The sequence below is a fragment of the Hyperoodon ampullatus genome (genome assembly GCF_949752795.1).
Source record: "Hyperoodon ampullatus genome assembly, chromosome: 20".
Classification (NCBI taxonomy): Eukaryota; Metazoa; Chordata; class Mammalia; order Artiodactyla; family Ziphiidae; genus Hyperoodon; species Hyperoodon ampullatus.
This window is the reverse complement of record NC_136933.1, coordinates 6047235-6063970: the sequence shown is the minus strand read 5'-3', so window position 1 is coordinate 6063970 and position 16736 is coordinate 6047235.

The window sequence follows — 16736 nt, the reverse complement described above, 5'->3', positions numbered from 1 at the left end:
AATTTTACATACAAATTCTCAGAATTAATTAGAAAGTTTAACAAAGGATAACTGGGCACTGAAAAATGGATCAGTATGTGTAATACTTATGAAAAAGCTGCAAGGTGTTGAGGGAGGTGATGCTTCCAAGTCTCCATCACACACTAGCTCGGTGCCAAAAGAGTTCTTCAGTTTCCTTAACTGTAAAATGGGTATAATAGAACCATACCTCGCTCATAAGTATATTGTGAGGTAATTTAAAGAATGCTTAGCCATAATGCAAAGAACATATTTTTTACATTTCATTTTTACCAAGAAGGTACAGGTATATTTTGTTGTTGAAACACATGTCTGCCTCAAATAATGGTATATGGTGGTACCATTATGTGATATGCAGAATGTGGAAGGCAAACTCTACATTTTTACTCTCAAACAATAGAATAAAGGAAGGGAAGGATACTGTGGGGCCCTACATCAAGGACACCCTACATCAAGGACACAGGACAAAAATCCCAGAATTAACGAATTAACGGAGCCCCCATAGCAACTGTTGCCATGGGCTCTCCTAATCTATACCGGACAGCCCTCCTCCCCGACTCCATATTAGGCAAAATAATCACCATGCAGTAACCTTGAAGCATCCTGACCAATCACCTAATGCCATCCTGCCAGCAGACATTTTCTTTGTCTTGAGGCTATAAAAGTTGGCTACTAGCCCACAAAGGGGGTCGGCTCTCCCTGGTCTATCAGGAAGTGGGCCCGCTGGATTCGCAGCGCCCCTCACTAACTCTGCCCTTTGCTCTGAATAAACTCACTCTTTTCTAAAATACTTCGTGTCCGGAAATTCTTCTTCCAACCCGCGCTCGGACCACGACATTTTGGTGGCCCGTACGGGGACATCTCCGGGGGGATCTCCTCCCCCGACCTCCTCTCCTCATTTCTTGGGACCCTCTGTGCGCAGGCAAGCTGCTGGGGAAGCAACAGAGGTCTCTGGCCACACACACACACACACACACACCCTGGTGTGTTCCGAAGGCTCCACGGCTTGCTTTGCCCCAGTAACTGCCGCTCAGAACGGGTGAGGGTCCCTCTGTCTTCCTCCTGACTGTGGACTGGGCCGATTGGTATCGTTTGGGCACGGGTCAGGCATTTAAAAGCCATCAGGGGGCTTCCCTGGTGGCGCAGTGGTTGGGAGTCCGCCTGCCGATGCAGGGGACACGGGCTCGTGCCCCGGTCCGGGAAGATCCCACATGCCGCGGAGCGGCTGGGCCCGTGAGCCATGGCCACTGAGCCTGCGCGTCCGGAGCCTGTGCTCCACAACGGGAGAGGCCACAACAGTGAGAGACCCGCGTACCGCAAAAAAAAAAAAAAAAAAAAAAAGGCCATCAGGGCGCCTGCCGCTTGAAGACTCCCCTGAAAGGATAAGGGGGTCACGGAACGGACCAGGCTGTTAGAGCATCTGCCCCCAGCAAGGCAACTTCCGTGCACCATGAGGCACACACTGGTTCAAGCAGAACACTGAGCCCCCTCCCCTTGGCCGCCGCCTTCCCGGCAGGACTACGAGGCCGATTCCTCAGCCTCTCTCCTCTGTTACTTTCACCTTTTTCTCGGTCCGGATTGACTTACAGGAGCCTGGGCGTTGCCTCTGAGCCATCCCAGGAGTGCCTTTCACGTTTCAGGGCATCGCCAAGCGGTGAGTCACCCGGTGGGTCCAGGGAATCTCTCTCTCCTCTTTCTTTCCCTGCCCGAGTCGCATGGTGCCTCAGTCGCACGCTCAGGGTCACCTCTCACGGTCAGACGCGATTGTTGGGACAGTCGGCCCATTTTGTGCCTTAGAGAGATCACTGGGACAAAGGGGACGGACGCCTCTCTGTCAGCCGGTGACGACTCTCAGTACGCCCATTCCACGGCGTACAGGCTAAGAATGGGTTCTGGTTCGTCTCGGGAGCCTCCCTCGGACTCACCCCTCGGCTGTATCCTCAGGAACTGGGAAAATTTGACCCTGAAAATCTCAAAAAGAAGGGGCTTATTTTCTTTTGTAACACAGCTTGGCCCCAGTATAAACTGAGGGACCGAGAACAGTGGCCTCTTAATGGCACACTAAATTATAACACGATCCTCCAACTTGATCTCTTTTGCCGGAAACAAGGAAAGGACTCAGAGGTTCCTTAAGTCCAGACCTTTATGGCCCTTAGTCAGAATCCGGAGCTGAGGGACTCATGCCGCATGTGTCTTTCTGTTGCCGCCTTATCCTCCAGACCCTCTCTGTCTCCCTCTCTATCAGATCTCCTAGGCGACCCTCTACACGACCTTTCCTGTCCCCCTCCCCATGAACCCCCTGCTTCAGCCCCCGACCCCACCTCAACCCACAGCTCTCCAACAGGTACCTCCTTATCAGGGCGAAAGGCCCCCTCCCCTCCCCACACAAGATCGAGGACTGCCCAACGCCAGGAAGTAGCAAATGGAGACATGGGCACTATTAGAGTCCATGTTCCCTTTCCCATGTCTGACGTTTCCCAAATTCAAAATAAGTTAGGTTCCTCCAGTCAGGATGGCCACAATATTCTTTAGACTCCAGAGAAAATTGGTTAAGATAAAAATTTTTTTGAAATTGCAAAACTGGTTCTTTTTGCATATGCAATTAGAGAAAGCTAGCTTGTTGAAATATCTTTTTCAGAATTCTGACCCTGAGAGAACAAAAATATGCCTAGGAGAAAGCTTGAAGTTAACTCTTACCATGTCCTTGAGCTACAAACACAACCCACTTTGCCCGAGACTTCAGCCTTGGATTAATTAGTAGAACTTCAAGCCAAGGGAAAAAAAAAAAAAAAAAAAAAAAGAGGCAAAGAGACATTTTAAATCTCAAGTGGAAACTATGAGATCTCTGACGGTCTGGATATATGTTTATGTCTCAGTATGTGTCTTTGTCTTTGGATAATATTGCTGGGGCTAATTTGTAAATGAGCTCTATTTAATTGGCTTGACAGAAAAGTAAGCGCTTACAGATCAAACCGTTCTAAATACAAGAAAAATTAAGCTAAATAAATTTCAGATTCACGTGAACTGGGAAATATTCAATATTAAATTAATACCTATGTTAATGTCTACATTTCTTCATCTAATTAATATAGACATGTCTTTCGAGCCATCAACATTAAGTATAATACTTTTATTGTGCCTAGGTTTAATACAAACTAAATAAGATCTTACTATATTTGTCAAATTTGTCTGCAATAAAAACAACTCAATGTGAAGAAACTTTTAAGAAAAGAAAATACAAATGAGATAAGAGCTTTGGGTGAACTTTTTAGGAATAATTATGTTTTAGGAATGTCTACTTAAGAATAATCTCTCCAGATACTCAACAACTTAAAACATTTAGAGTTGTGCTAAATTAAGTTAGAGGATGGAAGTTTATTAAATAACTAGTCCATTTCCAAATAAAATAAGATACTGAAACATTAATTACTAAACATTGGCTTCCTTTTACAGAGAAACAAAAGGTTTAGAACTATTAAAAAATGTGTTTGGTGCCACACTGAGATATTTTCTATAAGAAAGCACGTTCTTCAAAAATTATTTGGATGTACGTTTACCAATCTACAGAGTGCTGATATAAAGGACAGTTCATGGTTGCTTAAGGAAAGTAGGATGCATGTTTTTAGTAAAAAAAAGTATGAGGAATGGAATTGCATTTTATTAAGGAAAAAGGAAGTAGGACTGACCTACATGTGGCTGTTTCTGAATGGGAAAATAAGTGATGGATACAGAAAGTGATATAAAAGGTTTGTGGAAAATGGACCCCGAGAAAAGAGTTTTATACATGGTACAAGTTTTCTTAAGATGTTGAACTGCCTTTGCAAAAATACTACCTCTTCAAGATTTAGAGAAAGGACTTTCTAAGATTGAATTAAAATTAATTAGGTAAATAAATTTTGTTATTAACAGTAAGCTGGTACCAGACTGGAATTTGGTTCTGTCTCTCTGGTAAGAGAACAAAGTTTTTTTGGAATGCTGCTTTTGATAACAGACTGTGTGAATTACCTAGCATTTAAGTGATTTATATTTGCTTTTAAAATCCTTTTGTTACTTTGGTTGAGTAAATAAGTAGTATTTCACAATGATCTATGAAGATTATGGCGCATGTAGATAAAGTTCATTCTGCTTTTACAAAAATTAACCCCTCATTGCCAGACTTTTGCCATCCTGATGTCCTTAAAACATGGCAACAGTCTACTCCTAAATCAGGGAATTAAAAATGGGTAAACAATAGCTGTAAATCTAAGAGTCAGGGCTGTGGGAAATCCAAGATGGCCACTTGGCTTTTTCTGGCTCCCTGACAAAGCTCATTTTTTTAATTTGATGGGATAAGGCTTCCCTGGCTACAGGGTTAATGCCCTCACAATGAAAAAAAAAATTACGTTTCACTGAATATTAAATTCTGGTTTTGTTATTTAAGGTCTGTGTTACCAAGACTCACTTCCCAGATAGTTCCTTGCTGTTATGTTATATTGCTAAAAAGTTTAATTCGATTATTAAAGGATACTCTTTTCTAAAGCTAATCTTAGTAATCTATCTTCAGATGAAGATCAGATACCCACGACCTACAATGAGGATTATGCATACTGGAAAAGACATAATTTAAAGGACTGTCTCCAACCTGGATTGATGGGGATCCATTTTGGGCTGGCTAAATGACTTTCTTTGTAACTACACCCTAAATTTTAATCAGACTAGCCTGGAGTGGGATCGCTGGTCAAAGGAGGATGAATATGATGTACATGAAGATAATTTCACTTTGCGTTGGGGAAATTCAAGGAAAAATGCTGCGACTAAGAAATATGTTAATGAAGACCACATCCCCATAAACAGCTCGGCCCTGGGAACTAAATATGTGGGAATTGGTGTGACCACTGGACACTTACTTAGTTTAACCTCCGACAAGACTCTCCTCCAAAATACAACATAAATCAACTAATGTTCAGAAATTTGTTATGCCAATTCCCCCCGTCACACTCATCATCAGTCAGAGCCTGGATTCTCCCCTTTACGTGTAGATGATTACTTCCTCGAAGCTTGGCCTCCCTAATATAATCCTAGGTCATGGGACCCCAGTCTATTTCAAGGGGGAAAACTCCCAAAAGGTCAGGGCCTGGCTCTGGGGACCCACACAGGGGTATTCTTGAGGGGCACCGGATTTTCATCTCTATGCGGTAACGGGGTCTATCTGGATCTTCCCACACTTTGGAGGGGCTCCTGCACACTTATTGCTGTGGTCCCAGAGGCTACCATTAAGACTACAAAGGATTTAGCTTCCTCAGGAGGCATTCCCAACCTTAGGTCCTTCCTCGAGGAGGTCTTAAGACCTGTCCAGGAGAGACAAAAACGAACTGCTGTTTGGCGGGGACATGCTTATGATAACCCAATTCTTGATCGGCCCCAAAATAATACACAGTGTCTTTAGAGGGCTCTTGTGGTTTGCAGGCGTACCCCTTTTAAAGAGGAGTGTTCTTCATCTCACCATCATGGTCCAGGAACCTTGGAAGGCTGCGGTAGTAGCGACTGAGGAACAGCAGTCAGCCCTAGGCTCTCTGGCCGAAGTGGTTTTACAAAATAGGAGGGCCCTTAATGTTGTAACAGCTGAGACGGGGGGGTGTCTGTGCCCTACTAAATGAGACATGCTGCTTCTATATTAATACCTCCGCCCACATTGAAGAAGACGTTCAGATTCTAAAGAAAAACATCAAATTAATAGAAGATTCAAAAGAGAGAGCAAGACAGGGCCCCAGCTGGATTTCCAGCCTCCTCTCCTCTCTGGGGATCCAGATATGGACATGGCTATTGCCCTTGTTGGGACCATTAATCCTGATAGCCTTTGTTTTGTGCTTGGCTCCTGCATTATTAACACATTATCTAAGTTCATCTCCCGGCAGGTTCAAAAGATTCAATTCCAGATGGTGCTACAACAAGGATACCAGCCAGTTGGCACAGGGACTACGTGGGAACAAGCTGCCTTACCATTCCACAGGCTCTCATCTCCCTCCATAAATACACCCTGACAGAGAGCAGGCATTGGGACCCAGGGAGCCACGATGCCCTGTCCAGCAGGAAGAAGCTAGGAACCATCATGGCCCCTTTCCGCAGTGACCTGGGTTCCTATGGCCCGAGATGGGGATAGGCAGATAGTCATGAGCAGGGTGTCAAGGGGCCAAAGATTTGGCCCATAAATAAAAAGGGGAGAGGGATGTGGAGCCCTACATCAAGGATACCCTACATCAAGGGCACAGGACAAAAATCCTGGGATTAACGGAGCCCCCATAGCAACTGTTGCCATGGGCTCTCCTGACCTAAACCGGACAGCCCCCCGACTCCATATTAGGCAAAATAATCACCATGTAGTAACCTTGAAGCATCCTGACCAATCACCTAATGCCATCCTGCCAGCAAGAATTTTCTTTGTCTTGAGGCTATAAAAGTTGGCTACTAGGGCTTCCCTGGTGGGGCAGTGGTTGACAGTCCGCCTGCCGATGCAGGGGACACGGGTTCGTGCCCCGGTCCGGGAGGATCCCACATGCCGCGGAGCGGCTGGGCCCGTGAGCCATGGCCGCTGAGCCTGTGCGTCCGGAGCCTGTGCTCCGCAAGGGGAGAGGCCACAGCAGTGAGAGGCCCGCGTACCGCAAGAAAAAAAAAAAAAAAAAAAATGTTGGCTAGTAGCACACAAAGGGGGTCTGCTCTCCCTGGTCTATCAGGAAGTGGACCCGCTGGATTCGCAGTGCCCCTCACTAACTCTGCTCTTTGTTCTCTCTCAATAAACTCACTTTTTTCTAAAATACTTCGTGTCTGGAAGTTCTTCTTCCAACCTGCGCTTGGACCACGACAGATACTAAAAGAAATATTTTATTGGTTTGTTTCCTATAGAGTTTGTAGCAAATATAAATTCCATCATGAAGTTCAACATACAAAAACAATCAGTGTAGTACACCACACAAACAGAATGAAAGAAAAGAACCACATGAGCACGTCAAAGATGCAAAAACAGCATTTGACAAAATGCAACACACTTTCGTGACACAGTTATACCAACTTATTTCCAAAATATAATTTTCCTGATTAAAAGGATTAATTGTTGATGTCATACTGTTACAACATAAGAAAAGAATAATGTAGCTACTGATAAAAAGGAATAGGTCCTTGAAAATATGTACCAATCACTAAATCACACCAATAAAATGTGGTCTATCTGTTACTTACAGTTCCAGTTCAGAGTAGTGTTCTGACTGCTGTACAGATGTGAGGCTAATTGTACACTCAATTGTTTTTTATTTGTTAAGGTGGAAGTCATATAACATAAAATCATTTCTAAGTGAACAATTCTGTGGCATCTAGGACATTCACAATGCTGTATAAGCACTACTTCTACGAAGTTCCAGAACCTTTCCATCACTCCAAAAACAAAACCCCATGTCCATTAAACAATCTCATCCCCTTTCATCCTCCCACCAGCACCTGGCAACCACTAATCTGCATTCTGTTTCTATAAATAAAAATTTTCCAGATAAGTAATAAAAATAGAATTAAAAATACCTTTTGTGTCTGGTTTCTTTCACTTAGCATAATGTTTTAGAGGTTCACCCACTTTATAACATGTATCAGAATTTCATTTATTTTTTATGACTGATTAATGCTCCACTTATACCACATATATATGCCATAATTTGTTGATCCATTTGTCCATTGATAGGCATTTGAACTGTTTCTACCTTCTGGCTATTGAGAATAATGCTGCTATGAATATGTGTTTATATGTATATGTTTGAGGACCTGTTTTTAATTCTTTTGGGTATATACCTACGAATGGAATTGTTGGGTCATATGGTAATTCCATGTTTACCTTTTTCAGGAACACCCAAACTCTTTTCCACAGTGGCTGAACCATTTTACATCCTCAATGGCAATGTATGAGGGTTCCAATCTGGCCAACACGTGCTTCTTTTATTCTTTTATTATAGCTATTCTGGTGGATGTGAATTGGTACCTCATATGGTTCTGAGTAGCATTTCCCTAATGAGTAAGATACTGAGCATCTTTTCATGTGCATATTTAGGCATTTTTATATCTTCTTTGGAAAATTGTCTATTCAAGTTCTTTACACATTTTTAGTAGGGTTTTTTGTTGTTGAATTGCAAGTTTTTTGTATATTTTGTACACTATATAAATACAGTATATGTATATATTTTTTCTGCCACTCTATAGATGTCTTTTCATGTTCTTGATGACAAAGGTATTTATATAAAAGCAAAAACCTCACAAGGACAAAAAACCAAGATGAAGACAAAAGCAGCAAAATTTGAAAGGTGAAAAATAGATGAATGAAATAGTAAATACAAAAATTTGCATCAGGAGCCTGTAGAAGCAGTCAAACAACTTGGAGAACCATGAAATGTTAAGGGATTTGATAACATTTATTACATTGGAAGTAGAAGTAAACGTGGAACTAAAAATAGAAGATTGTTTGAAAACCTGTTTTAAAAGTAGTTATACCCTCTCCTCCGACCAACACACACACACACACACACACACACACACACACACATGCCCCTTCTTTGGTCTAAATGAACACTTGGAGAACCATTCTCTGGGAAGGGAAAATGAGGATTCTCAGGACTCAGGGACCCTTGAAGACTAGAGTATCATATCGAAAACACAGAAATTAAGTTTAAAAATGTCTTATTCCCCTACACTACATCCAGATCTACTTTTCAAGTGAGATATGAAAAGAATGTTCTTTTGTTAACTTTATAGTCCAAGAGAAAAGATGTTAAGACAGAGACTTCAGAGGTTATCCAATGAAAGAATCCAGAAAAATTACTCCATGGTGAGGTGTCAAATTAGCAAGCTTCAACTATGTGAACAGAGCTTCCAAGCAGATTTGTAATGACTCATTTTTGATCACAAGCAGACAATTAGGAATGACAAGACATCTGAGGAAAGCATTGATTATGACAAAAAGAGACCAAGACAAAAAAGAAGCTTAAGTGAAAGAAAGACCATCTGCAGAGCTGAAGGAAGAAAGGAGAGAAAGAAATTATCCATAAGGTCTTCAAAGAAACAGAGAAAGTATTGCATCTGGTGATATGATCAGTCTCCCCTTTTTTTTAATATTCCGTGAATCCACTCTAGATTTTTGCTTTGTGGTTACCATGAGGCTTACATAAAACACCTCATACATAAGACAGTCCATTTTATGCTGATAGCAGCGTATCTTTGTTCACCCATAAAGGCTCCACCCTTTTACTCCTTTCCTTTTATATTTTGATGTCACAATTTGTTTTTTATTTAACAAATTATGGTAGCTATACCTATTTTAAATACTTTTTTCCTTTAACCCTTATACTATAGTTAAGTGGTTGACACACCATTTTAATACAGAGTTACATTTTCTAAGTCTCTTTATTTTTGAGATTTAGAGTCTCAAAAGGTGAAAAATAGATGAATGAGTGTTGTGTACTTTCACATGCTTTTTTGTTACTGAGTAGCATCTTTTTATTTAAGCTTGAACTTCTTGTAGCACTTCTTGCAAGGCCAGCCTAATGGTGATGAACTTTTTTAGCTTTTATTTGTCTGGGAAAGCCTTTATTTCTTCTTCATATCTGAGGGAGGAATTTGCTGAATACATTGACTGGCAATTTTTATATTTCAACCCTTTGAATATGTCATTGCACTCTCTCCGGGTCTGTAGTTGCTGCTGAGAAATCTGCTTATAGCCTGACTGGGGTTTCTTTGTAAGTTGCTTACTTTTTTCTGCATTTAAGATTCTTTATCATTGATTTTTGACAGTTTCATACAGTAAGTCTTAGAGAAGGGCTTTTTGCATTGATATAATAGCGTGTTTTATTAGCTTCATGGACTTGTATGTCCAATTTCTATTTCAAATTTGGGGAGTTTTCAGCTTTTCCTTCTTTAAATAAACTATTTGCCCCCTTCTCCTTTTTTTTTTTCCTTCTGGTACACCAGTTGTTTGTTTGTTTGTTTGTTTGTTTGTTTGCGGTACGTGGGCTTCTCACTGTTGTGACCTCTCCAGTTGCAGAGCACAGGCTCCGGACGCACAGGCTCAGCGGCCATGGCTCACGGGCCCAGCTGCTCCGCGGCATGTGGGATCTTCCCAGACCGGGGCACGAACCTGTGTCCCCTGCATCGGCAGGCAGACTCTCAACCACTGTGCCACCAGGGAAGCCCACCAGTTATTTTTATATCTGCCTTTCTGACTGGGTCCAACAGCTCTCATAGGGTTTCTTCACTTTTTAAAAAATCTAAGTTCTCTACCCTCTTCTAACTGCATTATTTCTCTATTTCTATTCTTCCAGTTACTTATTCTGTCTTCCATGTGATCTGTCCTGTTACCTATGCTCTCTATTGCATTCTTCATCTCATTTATTGAATTCTTCAGCTTGAGAATTTCCATTTGGTCCTCTTTCATAATTTTAATTTTTAGTAAATAACTCCTTTTCTTCATTAATTTTATTCCTAAGTTCAATAAGTTGTTTTTCTAAATTTTCTTGCAACTCACTGAATTTCTTCATGACAGCTCTTTTCAATTCTTTATCAGTTAGATCACAGTATTCCATTGTCTTTGAGTTCAGTTGCTGGAGAATTATTAATTCGTTTTTGTGATACCATATTTCCTTGATTTTTCATAATGTGTGATGATATGAGCTTGTCCTTTCTCATTTGATGTAGCCTGACACCTTCCCTAATTAAGAATTTATGTTTACTTTGCTTCTCAAGATTCAACAGACTGGCAATTAGAACTCTTTATTTATTCCAGGAGGTGGCACTGCAGGTCAAGTTTGTGGTTTCTCCTACAGGAGCTGTCTCTTTGGGATGCACTGGGGATTGTGCACAAGGAGCTGTCATCAGAGTGGGAGGAGGTTTGGGCCAGCACCTCAGGCTCTGGAGATGCTTGAACTTCAATTGGGACACTTTGTGGGTGGGCCCCCTGCTGAAATCTCAAAGTGGACAGCAGGAAAGCTGTTTAGGAATATCAATGCCCATTGATATTCCTGTGTGCCCCTCCTGTTTCTTCTCCCCCCACCAGTCACCGAGGCCCCTCATCAGAAATCTGGGTGCTGCTGGAGAGAAACAGGTCCCTGCAGCTGCAACTCACACTACTGGGCAGCTGAGTGGTCCCTCACTACTTTCACCTTACACCTCCTCAGCCAGGCGTGGTCACCTCTGATCCTGCCCCAAACCCACTCCTTGCAGTGGCACTCTGGAGTAGGGACATACTTGGAGGGCTCCTCCACCTCTTCGGCCTCCAAATTCATTTCTATCCCACTCTGATGGTGTGCCAGGTCCCACTGTCCAGCCAACCTGGACCTCCACAAATTCTCTAAATTCTCTATTGGCTGTGGGTATCTGCCCAGTTTTGCTCTCTATAGGTTTCCTTTTTCCTCTGATCATGGCAAGTGGGGTTGGGGCAGGCTCACCAGCTCCCTTGGTTCTGCAGCCACCACTGAAGTCCTGTCTTCCCACTTTAGATGCACAGAGGAGTTGAAACTTCCTTGGCCTCCTGGTGTAATGTACAGAGGTACTTAGGTTTGGTTATGGATGTTTACTTAGCTGTAAATCAAAGGGGAGAGAAAAAATTAGTGAGTCACTCTGCCATTATGCTGACATCACTATCAATCAGTTTTTACTCACAAAGCTTAGCTGTAAAAATAGAGCTCAGAGAAAGAAATAGAACATTACCATCACCCTTAGAATCCCACTATAATGCTCACTTCTATTTATTACCCTCAGAAGTAACCATTAACTTCACTTCTATCACTATATATTAGTTTTTCTTATGTTGCTACATTTGTAATGTGACGATGATGTATCTATCATTTTGTATCTGGCATCTTTTGCTCAACATTTATTTGTCCATTTATCTATTTATGGACTTTTGGGTAGTTTCCTATGGAAACCAGTGACACTATGGACATTCTAATTCATGTCTTTTGCTGGATATTTACATGCATTTCTCTTGGGAAAGTACAAAGAAATTAACTTGATGGGTCGTAGTGTATGTATCAGTGAGCTGTTACAATAATATCACAAAACAGACCCAAAACTCAGAAACAATGTTTCATTTCTAGTTCCTGTGACTGTGGATTGCCTGGAATGGGTTTAATTCAGTCTGTAAACTTGTGGATCAGCCAGGAGAGGTTTGTACCTATGTCTTGTGTCTTTAGAGGTTCAACATTGGAGAATTAGTTGCTAATTAGCTGCTTGTAAACTGTTGGTGGGAATGTAAAATGGGGCAGCCACTATGGAAAATAGTATGGAGGTTGCTCAAAAAATTAAAAAAATACTATATGATCTAGCAATCCCACTTCCATGCATTTAGCCAAAAGAATGGAAATCAGGGTCTCCCATGAACATGCACACCCATGTTCTTTGCAGCATTATTCACAATAACTAGAGGCAGAAACAAACTAAATGTCCATCTGTGGATGAATAGAAACAGAAAATGTAAAATAAGCACCGAATTTCATTCTTTTGCATGTGGATATCCAGTTTTCAAAACACCATTTGTTGAAGAGGTTTTCCTTTCCTCATTCTGTATTTTTGGCATCCTTATCAAGATCAGGTGATATGTGTGGATTTATTTCTAGGCTATTTCTTCCATTCTATTGCTCTAAGTCTATCTTTATGTCAGGACCATACTGTTTTAATTACTGTAGCTTTGTAATATGTTTTGAAATCAGGAAATGTGAGGCCTCCAGAATTGTTTTTCTTTTTCAAGAACATTCTTGGCTATTCCTTTGTGGTTGCATACAAATGTTAGGGTTGGGTTTTTTTTTCTGTTTCTGTAAAAACTGCTGTTGAAATTTTTGTAGGGATTGCATTGGATCTGTAGATTGCTTGGGTATTATAGACATTTTAGCAATATTAAGTCTTCCAATCATGAAAACAGGATATCTTTCCATTTGTGTCTTTTAAAAATCTCTACAGCAATGTTTGTAGTTTTCAATGTATAAGACTTTCACCTCCCTAGTTAAGTTCATTTCTATGTATTTTATTCTCTTTGATGTATTAAAAATGAAACTATTTTCTTAATTTCCTTTTTAGATTGTTCTCTATGAATATATAGAAGTTCAGCTGATTTTGGTATATTGATTTCCTATTGTGAAACTTTGGTCAATTCATTTATTATTTCTGACAGGTTTGTGTATATGTGTGTGTGTGTGTGTGTGTGTGTGTGTGTGTAATCTGTAGGGTTTTCTATGTATAAAATCATGTCATCTGTGAGCAAAAATTTTGCTTCCTTATATCTTATTTGGATGCCTTTTATCTTTTTCTTAACTAGTTTCTCTGGGTTAGACTTCTGGTACTACGTTGAACAGAAGGGGCAAGTGTGGGCAACTTTGCCTTGCTCTTGATCTTAGAGGAAGTACTTTCAGTTTTATACCATGGGCTATAATGTCATCAGTGAGCTTTTCACCAGTGCCTTTATTTTGTTGAGATAATTTCCTGAAATTCCTAATTTGCTGTGTCTTTTTATAATGAAATACGTGTTGAAGTTTGTCAAATTATTTTTCTGCATCAGTTTGGTTGATCATTTGATTTTTGTTCTTCATTCTCTTAATGTGGTGTATCATGTTAGCTTATTTCATATATTAAACCATCCTTGCATCCTTGGGATAAATCCCACTTGGTCATGGTTTATGATATTTTTAATGTGCTGTTGAATTTGATTTGCTTGTATTTTGTTGAGGATTTCTGCACCTATATTCAATCAAGAATATTGTCCTGTAGTTTTCTTTTCCTGTGAACAACACAGGTTTGAACTGCAAGGGTCCACTTATACACAGATTTTTTTTCAGTAAATACATACAATACTAAACTATGTTGGTTGGTTGGTTGGTTGAATCTGCAGATGTAGAACCACAGAAGTGGAAGGCTGACTATGGGACCTGAGCACATTTGTGCTTTGTTCCTATTCTCTTTCCATGTTTTGTTCTTATTGCATGTTGCTTTTCACCTTTCCTTTTGCTATGTAATATGCTGAGATTTCTAAGTACAGTTATGTTGGGTTCTTTGACTAAAAATCTATTTGCTGATTTTGAAAGTGCTCTGTAGAGTGTGGACTATCTGAACTATAAACAAATAAAGATGTACTAGCATAAAATTCACAGAATTGTCACAATGTGTAACTAGTTTGTAGAAATCCTCTTCCGGAAACTCACATTCCTTGTTAAACCCAAGAGTAAAAGAAAGAAAAAGAGAAGAAGAAGAAGAAGAAAAAAAAGCAGTGCTTTTTTAATCTCTTAAGAAAGGCTGCCCATCATAATGATCTTAAGATCATGATTCTTGAACCAGACTGCTTAGGCTGAAATCCTGTCTTTCCACTTACTAACTGTGAGATTGGACAATTACTTGAATTCTACATGTCTTACATTTATCATAAGGAAAATAAGGAAAACATATATACCTTTTAGGATGTGTGCAAGAAAGGAATGGGTTAACATTTGTAAATTGTTTAGTAAAATGCTATTTAAGTGTTTGATAATTAAAATGTTGATAATTATTTGGTGTGTGTGGCATTCTTTCAAAGACAAATTAGGGAAATGTAGTTATTAAGGAAAATATATTTACTCTAAATACCTTGCACTTCTTTTTGGTTAAAGCTTGCAACAACAAAAAAGTGGCTCAGACTCTCACTGGAATATTAATATATTTGTAATTACTGTAGCATTGCAGTGATGTGCCCTTTTTCATTCTTGACATTACGTATTTCCTCCTTTATTTTTTCTTTATTAGTCTTATTAGGGGCTTAGAATTTTTGTTTTCAAATATAGGTATATACTTTTCTATTCCACTAATATCTTCACTTATTTACTTCCTCTTACATTATTTTCTTCCTTTTACATTCTTTGAGCTTAATGTGGTGTTTATTTTTCCAAAATCATGAGATGGAAGCATAGCACAGTATCTAATGATACTTTTTGCCTTAAAGTCTACACTAAATATTTACACAGCTATGCTACTTATAGCTATGCTTATTTGTAGCTATGCTACAAATAAAAATATTTGTTTTCTGTGATGTATATTTTTATCATTTTACTTTTCAACATTTCTGCATCCTTATATTTTGGATTTTTACATTTTAAATGACATATAAATATGATGTTTTTAAAAGCCCAGTCTGACAATCTTTGTAGTTTTAAATTGGAATGCTTAGTCAAGTTACATATGATGTATTTATTGATATACATGATTTTAAATCTACCATTGAACTATTTTCTTTGTGATAGCTCTGTTTAGCATCCATTTTTCTCTTTTTATGTCTTCTCTTGTATTGATTAAGATTTACTTATTAATCAGTTTTTCCATCTATTGGCTTATTGCTTATAATTGTAACAGCATTTACCTACTTATTACCCTAAAGATTAGAACAAACATCTGTAACTTTTCAAAACCCTTATAAATTAGTTCTCATTTATCGTTCCAGAAAATGCAAGAATCTTAATAGCATTTATATCTATTCTCATATTCACGCTATTGTTGTGACATATTTTAATTATATCTATCATGTATCTATCTAAATAAATAAATAAAAATTTGCTGGTATTTTTGGCTTCCATATGGATAGGCCAACATCATATTTTTTGTATTCTCCCTTGGGCCTGATTTCAGCAGTTTTAGCCTCATGAACCATTCATTTTTTTTAATCTTTTTTTGAATTATAGTCGGTTTACAATGTTGTACTAATTTCTTCTGTAAAGCAAAGTGATTCAGTTTTATATATATATGTATATATGTATATATATATATATATTATATATATATATATATACACACACATTTTTTATATTCTTTTCCATTATGGTTTATCATAGGATATTGAATATAGTTCTCTGTGCTGCACAGTAGAACCTTGTTGTTTATCTATTCTACATATAATAGCTTACATCTGCTAATCCCAACCTCCCACTCCATCCCTCCCCCAACCTACTCTCCCTTGGCAACCACAAGTCTGTTCTCTATGTCCGTGAGTCTGTTTCTGTTTTGTAGATAGGTTCATTTGTGTCATATTTTAGATTCCACATGAAAGTGATATCATATAGTGTTTTTCTTTCTCTTTCTGGCTTCACTTAGTATGATAATCTCTAGTTGCATCCATGTTGCTGCAAGTGGCATTATTTTGTTCTTCTTTATGGATGAGTAGTATTCCATTATATATGTACCACATCTTCTTTATCCATTCCTCTGTCAATGGACATTTAGGTTGTTTCCATGTCTTGGCTATTGTGAATAGTGCTTCTATGAACATAGGGGTGCATGTATCTTTTTGAATTAGAGTTTTGTCTGGATATATGCCCAGAAGTGGGATTACTGAATCATATGGTAATTCTATGTTTAGTCTTCTGAGGAACCTGCATACTGTTTTCCACAGTAGCTGTATCAACTTACATTCCCACCAACAGTGTAGGAGGATGAATAATTCATTTTAAAAAGCGTCATCATTGTGTTCTCTTGGCTGTGTAATTTTAGTTTCAGTTTCTTCTATATTTACCGTAAAGGGAGCCTATTCTTGCAAAACTACATCTTAAAAAAAAAAAAAAAGCCATAATGTAATAGGGAAGAATAGTGTGAAAACCATTCTATAATGTAGTCATTCCAATATAATGTACTATTGAAATGTATTTTAAGTACTGACAAGCTGGATGACAGCACTGCATTGTCTTTTAATATACTGAACATTAACTCCT